Source organism: Acipenser ruthenus, chromosome 15 (genome assembly GCF_902713425.1).
Source record: "Acipenser ruthenus chromosome 15, fAciRut3.2 maternal haplotype, whole genome shotgun sequence".
In the NCBI taxonomy this organism is placed as follows: Eukaryota; Metazoa; Chordata; class Actinopteri; order Acipenseriformes; family Acipenseridae; genus Acipenser; species Acipenser ruthenus.
In genome coordinates, this window is record NC_081203.1 from 7298531 (window position 1) to 7311912 (window position 13382).

The following is a 13382-nucleotide window of genomic DNA, read 5'->3' on the forward strand; positions in this document are numbered from 1 at the left end:
GAAACGAAAATAATTTATTATGGACAATGTTGATGACAATGGACATTACAGCAACATTACCCATCTCATCAGGTATGCTGGCCACCTCCCACCTCCCTAGATGGAATTATTTTCCTGTAACTCACTGAAGCCCATCTATTATTCTATATGTGTGTGTGTATATATATATATATATATATATATATATATATATATATATATATATATATATATATATATATATATATATATATATATATATATTTCAGTTTTTTATTTTTCTTAAAAATATTTCCCAACATAAAACCAATGTCACCTTACAATAATTGATTTTGAGTTTCAGTGTTTTAAAATAAAATATCAAACACAACAAAATTTCAATGTACCATTTGTAATTCAGTAATATGAGAGAATTGGTCAGGGGTCTGAATACTTTTGCAAGGCACTGTATGTTCCTTATACTAGACATGGGTTCTGTAATAAATGTGGTCCTATATACCTCCCATCCACTACCTTCCCCTGTACTTTATTACAAAATATATATATAAATAATAGATGGGCTTCAGTGAGTTACAGGAAAATAATTTCATCTAGGGTTTCTGTGACATCATAAATTATGAGACCGAAGGTCAAGTAATTTATAAACTGTCAAAGAAACCCGTGATGGAATTGTTTTCCTGTAACTCACTGAAGAGGCCCATCTATTATTTTTTATAATACATGGCTACCCTTTTGATGCTCATATTAAAGAAGACGAGGTTCAGCAGTACAGTTTTTATTTTATTTTTTTTAATTTATTTATTTTTTTAAACGTAGTATTTCAGTGCTGTACAGACATTCTATGTCGTTATCTGTTACTGCTTCAGCTTCATTTGGATGATTATTTACTTTGTTTTAAATTTCCCGTTCCTCTCCAGTTTTTCTGAGATACGAATGTACCGGCTTTACATCATTTTTTTTTTCATATTTTTTTTTTTAAACTTATTCTCATTTTGTTGATCATTAATGAACATTTCTGTACTGTGGTTGCTGTCGAGTGATTGAAAACGAGACATTTTGTGTTTGCTTTGAAAAAGTGATGGTCTCGAGGAGTCTAATGGGCCAAAGTTCAAGTATATTTTCCTCTAGCGGAATTATCACTTTTTGACGTCACTACTGTGGCATTATGCCTTTTTTTCCCAAATGACTCAGGATGCAAATATAGCAAAATATATATTATTTATTTACACTTTGATAAAACAAACAATAAAAACACCTATACTTCCTCCGTACCAAAGCAAATGCAGGAGAAATTTTGACAATGATTGGTTATGTCGTGGGCTTTTATGGAGGAAGTGACATGGGCATTGGCACCGAAAAGAATTACATCAATGATCTCTGGGGAAAAGATCAGCTTGTTTCCTCCTGACCAGGCAATACGGAGACCAGGAGTTCAGACAAGGTCTTTTTTTTTTTTAAATAATGAATCTCTAAATTTTGTGTTTACAGCCCAGCAAAGAATGTAGAGTATGTTACCAACATAGTTTCTAAATCAATCATTATCACACAAAAGAAATGAGACTGCTCTGGAAACGCACTGTAAATTTGGCACTGCGCTGATCAAAGTCTCCATTAGGGTCTGCAGCAGTAGGGGGTCTGTGGGGGCCAGCTGACACACGCACACTCACGAACATGCAAGCTTGGCAGTAAAAGACGACATAGGAAAGAAAAAAAAAAGGCGGCAGGATGAAATTCAGCCTAAGTCAGCAAACAGTAGGCGATACGCATCTCTAATAATACTGCATTGTGCATCCCCCACATCAACACATTTTAAGAATCAGTCAGCAGGGACTAGGTTATTAAGGCTGCATCAAAGAATAAAAATGACTTCAGGTACACAGGCTGGGTTTCAAGTGGATCATCTTCAGCAAGCACGACAGGAGAAAATTAACAACAAGAATGAAGAGATTTATGGGAAGGAGGATTCCTAGAACTGATGGCCATTTTTTCTTTTAACAATGTGTATTACCGTGTGCTAAGCAGGTACAACTCTACCTGCAAAAAAACATATAAATAATGTTGCTACAGAAATTCTCTCAACATTGAGTTTAACAATATGCAACACTGACTTTACTCCTGAGTCTGACAAGATATTAAACTCTTATCCCTTAATGCACACTTTGGTTGAGGTAGTAGCTGTTTTTTATTTCCACTCACTAGATTAATTATACTATGTAAATTGTGATCTGATTACGAACACATTTTTAGCAATAATGCTCAACACAGGAAATATCCAGATTGTGGACTGTTTTTTTTGGGGGGGCACAAATGAGCCTGAGTTCAGTAATACAGTCAATTCTCGCAAAGACAAATTTCATGGGACCAGTACATACATACATACATAGTCTTTGATAACGTACTATTTTGATTCTACGGCATAAACAGCACCCACTGAACAAATATTTACACAAAACGGGAAGACATATCTGTTATTTTTAGTTTCGAAGCATTAGAATTCTGCTGGCAGAAAAGCAGTTTCTTAAAAAAAAAAAAAGTTTCTGATTTACAGGAGGCCATTCAGCCCATCAATGCTCGTCGGATTCTGGTGATTAAGTCTCAAAACAGGTTATCAGTTATTTATGCTTGCAGGTTTTCCAGCTATTCACTTACAATCACGAACAACATGATCAACTGTGTGACTGACTCAAGTCCAAATAACACAAAAACAAACAAAAAAAACCCACCAATGCCACTTTTACATACAGTGTGTTTATCGCATGAAGGAAATAAATAATCAACACAGCATGAAATGTGAATCCCAGCGTTTACTTTGATTAAGTCATTTGTGGACAATTTAAATATAAATCCTGTTTTGATACCATATGCAAGGAGCCTTGGAAGCATTTCAGGGAACACATCTGTTTTGTGGTTTCAGGCGATGATGTATTAATTACACCGTTACATATTCATTCATTCACACTCTGGGATTTTACAGAGAAACCGTTACTGCTGCTTATGAAACAGAGTGGGGAGATGGACACCAGTAATAAGGAAAAAAACAACAAGTTTGGAGCGTTGAGGTTTCAAACCAATTTCTGAACACAATTAAAACATTGGTTGTCTAAATATGATGTTCATTTCCTTTAGGTGGAAATAAGGAATATGCACCCTGAGACTGTAACAGTGATACCTACATGAAGCACCCCTTTGAGCCAGGATGCTGTTGTGATTAAAGCAAGGCTTTGTTTCATGCACTTTCACAATCTGACTTACATCAAGCTGGGTACATAAAGCATGAAGGAGTTATACAGTAAATAAGGCCCTCAGCCAGCTGCAGACTCAAAGACCCAATTACCACGGCTCTATGTCTTGAACAGACATGCAATTATCATTAAGTCACTATTTTGCCACTATTGCAATTTGTTCTGGATATATTGCTATTCTGTGACATTGAGTTTTCATTCAGGTTGCATACAATTACAGTACAGTAGATGCCGCTCATTAACAACATCTTGGTTCCCATTAACCAAAAGTTGCCAATAAGCGAAAAGCCAGTTTAAGTGTATTTATATGGAACAACGATATAGGCCTATACTGTGGTTGTACACATATGGCACTGAAATACATGTTTTAAATGTTAGTGTTAAAATTAACGAGAAACACGAAATACCCAAATCGTGCATGTGTAAAACAAACAAATAAAAAACAACAACGTATTACAATTGTCCTTACAATGAGTAAAGCAAACATAAAATATATGTGGTGAACTTACAATCAATTCTACAGAACAATTTTACAATAAGAAATTGTCCAACGTTGTCTGCTTTTTACAATGTACCACCTCCCACTGTAAATCCATCTCAATTTTTGCGTGCAGCTTCGTAGCAAGTTTCAATGCCACAATTCTGCCTCAGTCCGCCAGAAATATGCAGTTGCTCGGTCAGTGTGTTATAAAAGCTGCATGAAGTATGCGCATAAATCATGCAAGTTCGCTCTTTAGCACTGGCAACGAGTAATACAGCTGTCAATAAGCGGCGTGCAGTTGCTAATATCAGATTTCCATTAACATTAAAGTCTATGGGACGGGATTGGTTCCTGGGAAAATGTTGTTAACTTAAAGTTGTCTTTATCAGGGTTGCTAATAACCGGTTCTATTGTATATAGGCATATTAATGACTCTGTCTAATGTCCAATCCAATGTTAATACAACTTTGTTACTATAAAAGTAGTGAATCCAAAAGACTCCCACTGCATATAAAATGTATTTTACTGTATAAATGAGCAGATAGAATTGCACAGGAAAACAGCAAATACTGTACTAATGTGCACATGCGCCTATTTCTGCAATCTTATAAATACTTTAGGCTTGTTTAATGGTAGCCATGCAGGCAGTTTTGTATGCCATTTAAAGGAATAGGGCAAGCTAAGAGAGACAGACACTTCTGGCAACGTGTCTGAGCTTGCAATTTCAAAACAGCTTGAAAACCTAACGCCAGCTTTAAAAATCAATAGAACTTATTATTTGAGAAAACACCAGACCCACTCAGAGCAAACATCATAACAAGGTAACATCTATCCCAAACTGCAGCTGTGAACACAAAATCAGAGTGGTCAGCTCCCTAAATATATATTCTGATAGTGAAGAACTTGTGGTATTGGATGAGCAGGTCTCTATGTAAAAACTGATCCCCATAAGTGGTTAACAGACAAGTTCATACACTTGCTAATGTACAATACATTTCCCCACCACAAATCTGAACAAGACATCACGAAAATGCACAGCTTACAGAAAGTCCTGTATTTATTTTATTACAGAACAGCATGACAATTAATTTCCACATGCACTGTATGACAGCAGTGCACTACAGTACCTTCTGGTCTAACACAGTAGAGCTTGGGTGGTATGTGTCTAATCAGAGCACAGTAATCCAGGAAATACATTTCCCATACCAGTTGTAAATCAAGACAAAGGCTAATAACTCACTCACCACCTGCCTAAAAAATAACATTATTACATTTTAGACATATTTCTAGCCATTGCAGCTACTGTGTAGTGCCTGTTATGCATTACTTGTCTGATCCCCTTCCAAATAGAGCAACATTTTGAAACGTTAAGCAGCAAATCGCTATACTAATCCTGGAACATAATACCACAATAGAGCCCAGACAGTTTGCCATGCAGGAATTCATTGGTAATGTGTTGGATTAGTCCATTAGATCTGGATCCTGACCGGAACAGCTGTGCAGCGATACGAACTCTGAAAGCAGACAGTCAATGCAAACGGTGCACTACAAGGTGTCTGCACTGGCTGTCCTTAATGTAATCTGTTACATATATAATTCACACACTTCAGTGTCGCCTCAAGATATCTATAAATTGGAGGGAATGAAGAATGTGCAGATTGTACAGTTGCCTGATGGACTACAGTACTAGCCACTTTACCTTGAAATCTGCAAGCACAGGCAGACAAAATCATTGGTTTTCACGGGCACTGCAGTGAATAAAAACCAACACTGGAATATTGTGCAGTAGCTTGCTCCATGTCATCATGCTGCCGAGACATCTGGGAGTAACCATACAGCCAAGATCATACAATGACTTTAAACCTGCTCCTAATGTCTTCTGATATTTTTAGCATCACCTCCATCAGAGAAAATGCAGCATCAATACTTTTTTGGCACTCAAGACAATTGCTACTGCAGATATTAAAATATGAGAAAACAGCCAAGTATATTTAGTCCAATTAAAATATTGCTTTGTCAGGAACATTTGATCTCTGTACTTTACATTCAACTAGCTAGAATAGCTAGTAACATATTAATTAGAATAGCTTGTTCAATCCAGAAGGCTTAGAGAAAGCAGATTTATGCTGTTTAAAAACATGTATGGTTAGCTCAACACACCATTTTATAAAACATTGAATACAATACAAAAGCAATATTACTGTTCTGAAACACTAAAATCAATTCTGCCATTTTTAAACCTCAGCACAATAAAATACTTTAAAACATATAGTCTGTTTGGAAAATGAATAAACCCCTACTTACCATGTTGCTGTCTTTAGAATAATCCTAAAATGTTAATGCAGATAAACCTTCTACGCTTTATAATACATTTGAGAAGTATATCAATTTAAAATGCAATAGACAGGAGGTAAAGCCAGACCAAGGCTGCTGATGTGTAATGAAATCGAATAAGGCACAACTCCAGGGACATCCTTGCTTTTTCCATTTAGATCGCATCAGCAACCACCTTCTTGTTTGTTCTTTCCTTTCACTGACAAAAATCAATTAAAATGCACAGATGTTCAATTAAACTTTCAGTCCTTTCTCAGGGACCTCAAAAGTGCTCCGATTTCAACAAAGAGAACACTTCTGCCCGAACACAAATCATCGGAGATCTCAGTGATGCAAAAAGCAATGTCTGCAGATTACTTAAAGCCAACTTAAAATAACTCTGAACAGTAAATCAGCATATCAAGCATCAGAACTAAGTAGGGCTGTGTTCAATGGTTCGTTCGCTAGCCAGGAATTCAAAAGGTAGTTCTAAGCCTTCGAAGGTTCGTAAGGCAGCATTCACGCACTGTATGTTTTTTCTTTTCTGTTAACAGAAACCGTTTGGCAATATGTGACTACAGTCAGCACTCGAATATCCGTTACCCAGATACACGGCAGTCGCGTTTTACCGCCCTTGTATGAAGAATAAAATCAATCCCCATTATATATATATGTAACAAACTTATGCACTTACCCGTCACACGCGATTTCTGACGTCACCAGTTTTCTGATACAAATTAATTCAGAATTTTTTTTTGCTAAATTGCATTGCCTTTTAATTTTTTCTGTGCATGGGTAACATTTTGATTTCATTTTGCCGTTGGGTAGTTAATGGGGAATTTTACATACTGCTACAATACGTACCTGATTTAAAATTATGTACTGTATTACAATCCACGTGTCCACCATTCTCTCTTTTGGCAAGTGATATTTTCAGAATAATAAAAAATTAAAATACTTCTGTTAAATATATTGTACCAACAAAACCAACTACAGTACAACTAAATGAATGCCTACTTATTTTAAAACACAGTCCTTTCAGCTATATATTTTTGACATTGTATCTCTGACATGTTCCCTGAAAAAACAGACAAGGGTCTTCTTCGTCTTGCCCTTCTCCTCCGAACGTGTTCCTGCCTGTCCTCAACCAATCTCCAGGGTCACTTGACAAGCATAAGTTCATATTATTATTATTAGTAGTCAGCTGCAGTTCTTTTAATTGGCTGCAATAAGGTGCTGCTGCAATGCAAGCTTACTGTACATAACGCAAGCAGCATCAATTACTTGTACGTAAACAGCATGTATTTTTATTGAATTTATAATGATTGTTTTATTCCATTTATATGGATTACCTGGAAGAACAGGATTTTCAATCAAATATAAACAAGTAGCTGTGGTGACGTCACCAGTAAATTATGCAAATTAGTACCATTGAAGGTTCGAACCTTCGTACGGTAATGTGTTCCAAACCTTCGAAGGTTAAAATGTACCCTTTGTTATAGCCCTAGAAACAAGTTAGTTATTCAGAAACACCTCTAAGCATGAGATGTGAACACTGCAGAAATAGAATGACTTGTTACTAAGCCGAATTACATTTCGTCACTAAAGGAGCCATCTAGGGGCCTTTCTGCATATACCGGCTCAAGCTACTGAAAGGAAAAAACTCACTTTAGGAAGTAAAACACTGAAAAGCTTCACAACTGGATAGGTAACTAAAACGGTTCAATGCTGTTATAATACTGTACAAATTTTAGGCCTGCAGATCACATACAGTGCAATATGAACTTTGTGGTACAAATTGGTTAATAATATGAGAACAGAATGGTGTAAAAGTGAAAAGTCTATACAACCACAGAAGTGAATGTAATATACAGAAAGTACAATTGTGCCACCGAATACATTTCAGGCCGTGTTTGTCCCAGCACTAACTATTCTAATCCAGCAACAGTACAGTGTGTAAGCAACTCAAGCATTCCATTTATAGAATTAATTCTGCTAAGGTGTGGTGGGGTGGTCATGTTTATTGGGCGGAGTGTGTGGACTCTGCGATTTTAAAGAGTCATCACTAGATGTCTGGCTCAGTAAAGGCATATGAACTCCTAGAGCAATCCTGGTTCAAATTCTTCCCCCGCTAGCCAAAAATCCACAAGCACATCAAACCCTAGCATGAGAGAATATATTAACAAGCCGTCTGACCAGCTCTGACCTATTTGCGGAAGTAAACCGTTGCCTTTCTTGCACTATGAAACCACAGAGCTTAATAACACAATGAATCCATGAGTCAGGGAGAGAGGAGACATGACCCTGACCCTGACCCTGAGGGTAATCATGCTGTACTGCATTGTACTGAATGAGTAAAGCACTGCATGGATACAGATACAAACATGGAAATAATATACACTACAAGCTCTATGCAAGCGTTACGAAGTGCTAACCCAGTCAAAAATGTGAATACTTTGAAAAGCACAGCAGTGACAAGAGCAACTTATCTAAAATAGTCTCAAATGCAAAAGTATGTGGAAGGATGAAATATCTTAACCCTTTGCCAGCATCCATTTAGTCAGCACGTCAGGTCCAATTTATTTTCACACGCGCAGTTTATTTTAGACGCGCTGTTTAAAAGTATTTTTTTTCACAGTAAAACAGGTTTAAAAGGCACTGCATATCAACAGGACACTCAGTACTGCATCTCCAGCCCCGCCCTACCCCTTGTTCGCTGTTTTTTTCACATACCTCTTGATAGTAGTGCATACCGATAAATCGTCTCCTGGTCACTCGTTCTATCACCAAACTCCTCAATAATGCGATCCAAGTCATTATTTTATTACTATAACATATAAAAAAAGCTCTGCAAATGTCTGTGATATTCTTTGAGCGCTGGATGCAGAAGCAGCTATCTTGTTTGTTTATGTCCGTGTTATCTATGTAATGCAGGGGCTAGCTGTATTCATGAGATACGCCCCCTTATTTTTTTTTTCAGCTTCTCTCGGCTCCTATCGATCTCATCTCGGCCATTGAATGGTTTTCTCGGCTTTTTCCGGAGAGAAAACGACTAGAGAGCTGTTTTTTGCGTCTTTTTGATGATGTCGGACAGGGTCTGACATTGGACCGGAAAGGGAAAATTGCAATGTCGGACCAGGTCCGACATAGGACCGCAAAGGGTTAACCGACATCTCAGAGTGAGGCAGAGACGCAGCAACAGTTTGAATGGAAGTGCAAGGTATAAGGTGAAAGAATCAATGTCTCAAGAGTTTATCAAATAACCATGCAATCCGAAACATCTATAGGAGGCTAGGAATGTATGATAAAAATGTGGTGAACACTGGGTACAAAATCAAGGCAGTTACCATGTTTACCATGTTTACCATGGAGTGTGTGACAGACATCATCAGCGCATAAGGATCCCCCTTTTTTTGTTGAAAAACACAAAACAAAAAACAGATGGCATTATAAAAATTAGTTATACCATCTGAAAGTATTTTTCTCTTGATTACAAGCTTGAAACGGAGAATCTCAAAATGCAACAAGAAATAGGATTTCTCAATGTTTTTCACACTAACAAAAAAAGTATGAAAGAAGCAAAGCAGATTTGAATATATGTGCTCAATTTAAAATTCCAGGATGTATAACAGACACTTGCCCAATCCCCTAAAGTGGTCGTTACCAGAAATGAACAACCAGTTTGGTATCTAATGGCCCAGAGAGAAACCAAGGGCTCCTAACTGCTGTGCAGACAGAGTTGCTCCGTACAGTATCATGAACCATTAGTTTATCCCTGCCTGCTTCAGATGAGGAACTGAACAGCATCCATTTCCACAATCTTTTACATTCACCAAGACCCTGTCAGCTTATCTCAGAGACAGTCATGCTCAGACACCTATAACCAAAACCTGACTACTGTAAGCTACAAGTACACAGTGTTCGCAGGACACATAACCCTAGCTTCTATCTCTACTGTGTGACATTTACAAGTGAACTCTACACTGGTGCATTTATTACATACAGAAGAAACTTCAATCATCCATTACCTTTACTTTACATTTGTTACTGTCACTTAAAAAAAAAAAAAACATAGCATTAAAAAGGTGTGTCACTGACTAGAAAAGAGCTGCGATACAAGAAAAATACTAGCTTTTAAACTATTTGAGTTAGAAGGTTTTCACTGCCAGTAACAAAATAAATTCATGCGATTGTAGTCATTAACCCATGTATACCAGTTGTTCCTTTTAATATGTATGTTCATAGTTTGGTGCATATTGTTTCAATTCTTTACTTGTTCCCCACAGAACTGACCCTTGTCTTTTAAATGGATTGTTTCTGCATGTGCATGTAGCTTTATAAACTGCCTACTCGCTGTTCTTTTTTCAACCCAGTCCTACAGTGATAAATCTGCAGTCAATGTCTTTAGTGGCTACCTTATCCACCTTACCTTTCTTTTCTGTTTCTGTCCTTCCAGATCCTTCACGTTCATCGGGTTTTTAAGGCCCCGAAAATAGACTGAACTTGCGAGCTAAAGGAAAAGAAACCAAAAGTATTAATACGTTTCCTTAAAATCGCAAAATACACATGTTTTAATAATTACATTATACAATTAGTTGTACCTAAAACAGAGCTTACAAGTACAGTTTTGTATTAAGGAGCTTTGTGTTGCATTGCTTTCAGGTATTTCACAGACATGTGCTTTCCCTCAGGTAACTTGCTACAGGAAATGTAGGCCTACTACTGTTTCTACTTCATAAAGATGAAAAACTATTGGTCACTATATAGGCATGTGCTGGTGGAGGTAGCTGTGCTTGACCTGCAGTATCATTACAGGGGGATTTACTACAAAATCAGTTAAATCCTGCAGTACATGTAGAACAACTAACCTACAAAATCTAACTGGGGTTTCGATAAGAATAACTCTTTGCACATACCAGAAATGACTTCAAACATCTCACAGCTTTTACAGTGCAAACTAGCAATGTACCGTACAGGTATTGGTGATAAAAGGATGTCCAAATTATCACTTTATTTTTTCATGACAAATAAGTTTTAGGGGGAATTTAGTTTCCTCACACGTTTTAAAATGCATATAAGTATTTACAAAACTATCTGTTCCCAGATGTAATTAATTAAACAGATTCAGGAGCTACCACAGAGGTAGACAGCAGAGTTCCATTGTTTGTGGGCAGGAAGTAGTTGAAATTGTTACTTCAAAAAGACAGCTGTCAGGCTAAACCCATACTGTTCTTATTGAGATCTTTAGGACACGGTTTTATACTTCCACATTAAATCACCCTACCCCATGACAATACTGTACATTTTGGAATGCTAGTCAAGGCTCAGCTGAAATTATTGTTGCGTGTTAGCAAATCTATTTCAACAAGCTCTTTCATTGAGCAATTATTTTACAGCAGAAAGCATGTCATGTTAATCTGGTGTTTGGAGTAATAATTCTTTTTTTTATTTATTTATTTTTTATTTAGTAGTCGCCAGTTGTTTTTTTTCTCATTTTCTCTCCCAATTTAGAATAGCCAATTATTTTTAGGCTCAGCTCACCGCTAACACCCCTGCGCTGACTCGGGAGCGGCGAAGACGAACACACGATAATTCATTTTAAAGATTTTAAACACTGTGTGGTTTTAGCCTTGCACTACACAAAAGAGGAAAAAAGCATGTCTAGCCTACTGAGAGAGCTATATATATAAACCTGCAGCAACATTAATCCATTTACCCTGTGTGTGTCTTTTTGTCTAAAGGATGTATGGCATCTGAGTTTAAGTTTCTCACATAAATCCACTCTACTGTGTCAGATCTGAGTGGGAAGACATGGGGGAAATTACATTTTTTTGTCATTTATGCACGTCCTTGTAACTTATCACATTCTATTTCCAAAACCAGTAGCATTATCTAAAATTCTACAATTATATTTTAGTGCAGAATGCACTATATGCATATTCAAAATGCTTTTATTGGTAGTGAATAGGAGTAGAACAATTCATCTTTACACAATACACCGTATCAACTCCCCAGTAGGAACCAACTCCCCTGTAATGTAGTTGAAGCCGACACCCTGGGATCCTTCAAGAAGTTGCTTGATGAAATTCTGGGATCAATAAGCTACTAACAACCAAACTAGCAAAATGGGCTGAATGGCCTCCTCTCGTTTGTACACTTTCTTATGTTCTTATAAGATGTATGTATCATTTGTATTGCGATACAAGACCAAAAGCACAACAAAGCTCACTGTAATTTACCAAATGGTTCTTCAAATGAATAAAGTTTATTAGATGGTATAAATACCTACAGTACATACCTACTGCAATGGATGTGAAATGTGATTTATTTCATTTCTTGTGTCATTTTTGTCATGATTTTTATACATTTAATTTACTGACCTTTTTGTGTGATTTATAAAGTCTGCTTTAAAGTTTAAATCATTTGGTGTTGTCCCTTTAAATCGCCCAAAAGGTTTGAGTCTCCATAGAAACTGCAATGCTAATTTTTAATTGGTTCAGGTGTATAAAAAGACATGTAGGTTAAACAAAGTAGAGCTACCGGGTTTCTGAATTGTGAGCGGAGAGCACCGGTCGGTGAACTGCCGTTTGGTAAGATTGTTTGCTGAAACTTTATTGCTTGCATGCGCTGGAAATAGGCTGGGGCGCTAGGTGTCAGAGTTAAACGTTTGCTATTCATATTGAATAGTTTGGTCCACTCTAGGCTATATTACAGTGGTTTGGTAAATGAACCCTCATGCTCTCAAACTGTGGTAGCTGTTTTGTATAGGTCAACTCTAAACAAAAGGAAACTGGTCTTCTTAACTTTGAAAGAAATATCGTAATCCCTTCTCTTTGACTATTGCCGTTTCCAGTTAAAGTTCTATTTACACCTTGGTAGTTTGTTTGGATCTACGTGTGATCTCCCCTCAAGTAGGAGTACTGTGTAATAAATCCCCCTTGTGTATTAGCGGCTGTTTCAAAGCTGCAGAACCAGCGTCGTTTTTATTATTGATTTGTGTGCTTGTTGTCTATCTATAATATATTTATTATTATTATTATTATTATTATTATTATTATTATTATTATTATTATTATTTATTTCTTAGCAGACGCCCTTATCCAGGGCGACTTACAATTGTTACAAGATATCACATTATTTTTACATACAATTACCCATTTATACAGTTGGGTTTTTACTGGAGCAATCTAGGTAAAGTACCTTGCTCAAGGGTACAGCAGCAGTGTCCCCTACCAGGGATTGAACCCACAACCCTCCGGTCAAGAGTCCAGAGCCCTAACCACTACGCCACACTACACTAGTAGATATAGCTATTGTATACTAAACTCGAATTGCAAACTCGTATTTTAGCAACGTTTATACTAATG

The 13382-nt window shown here is 36.9% G+C and overlaps 1 protein-coding gene across 6 annotated transcripts in view; it reads right to left on the minus strand.

The window, feature by feature from the left end:
- LOC117421912 (spermatid perinuclear RNA-binding protein-like) overlaps window positions 1-13382 on the minus strand; it is a 108340-nt gene that overhangs the window by 65341 nt on the left and 29617 nt on the right. For 5 of the 6 annotated variants that reach the window (XM_058987084.1, XM_058987085.1, XM_058987086.1 and 2 more), the window contains exon 2: window positions 10445-10525. The exons of the other annotated variant lie outside the window; for it this stretch is intronic. The gene's annotated coding sequence lies outside the window, so the exon portion shown is untranslated. The remainder of the gene's footprint in view (window positions 1-10444; window positions 10526-13382) is intronic. 6 annotated transcript variants of the gene reach the window in all.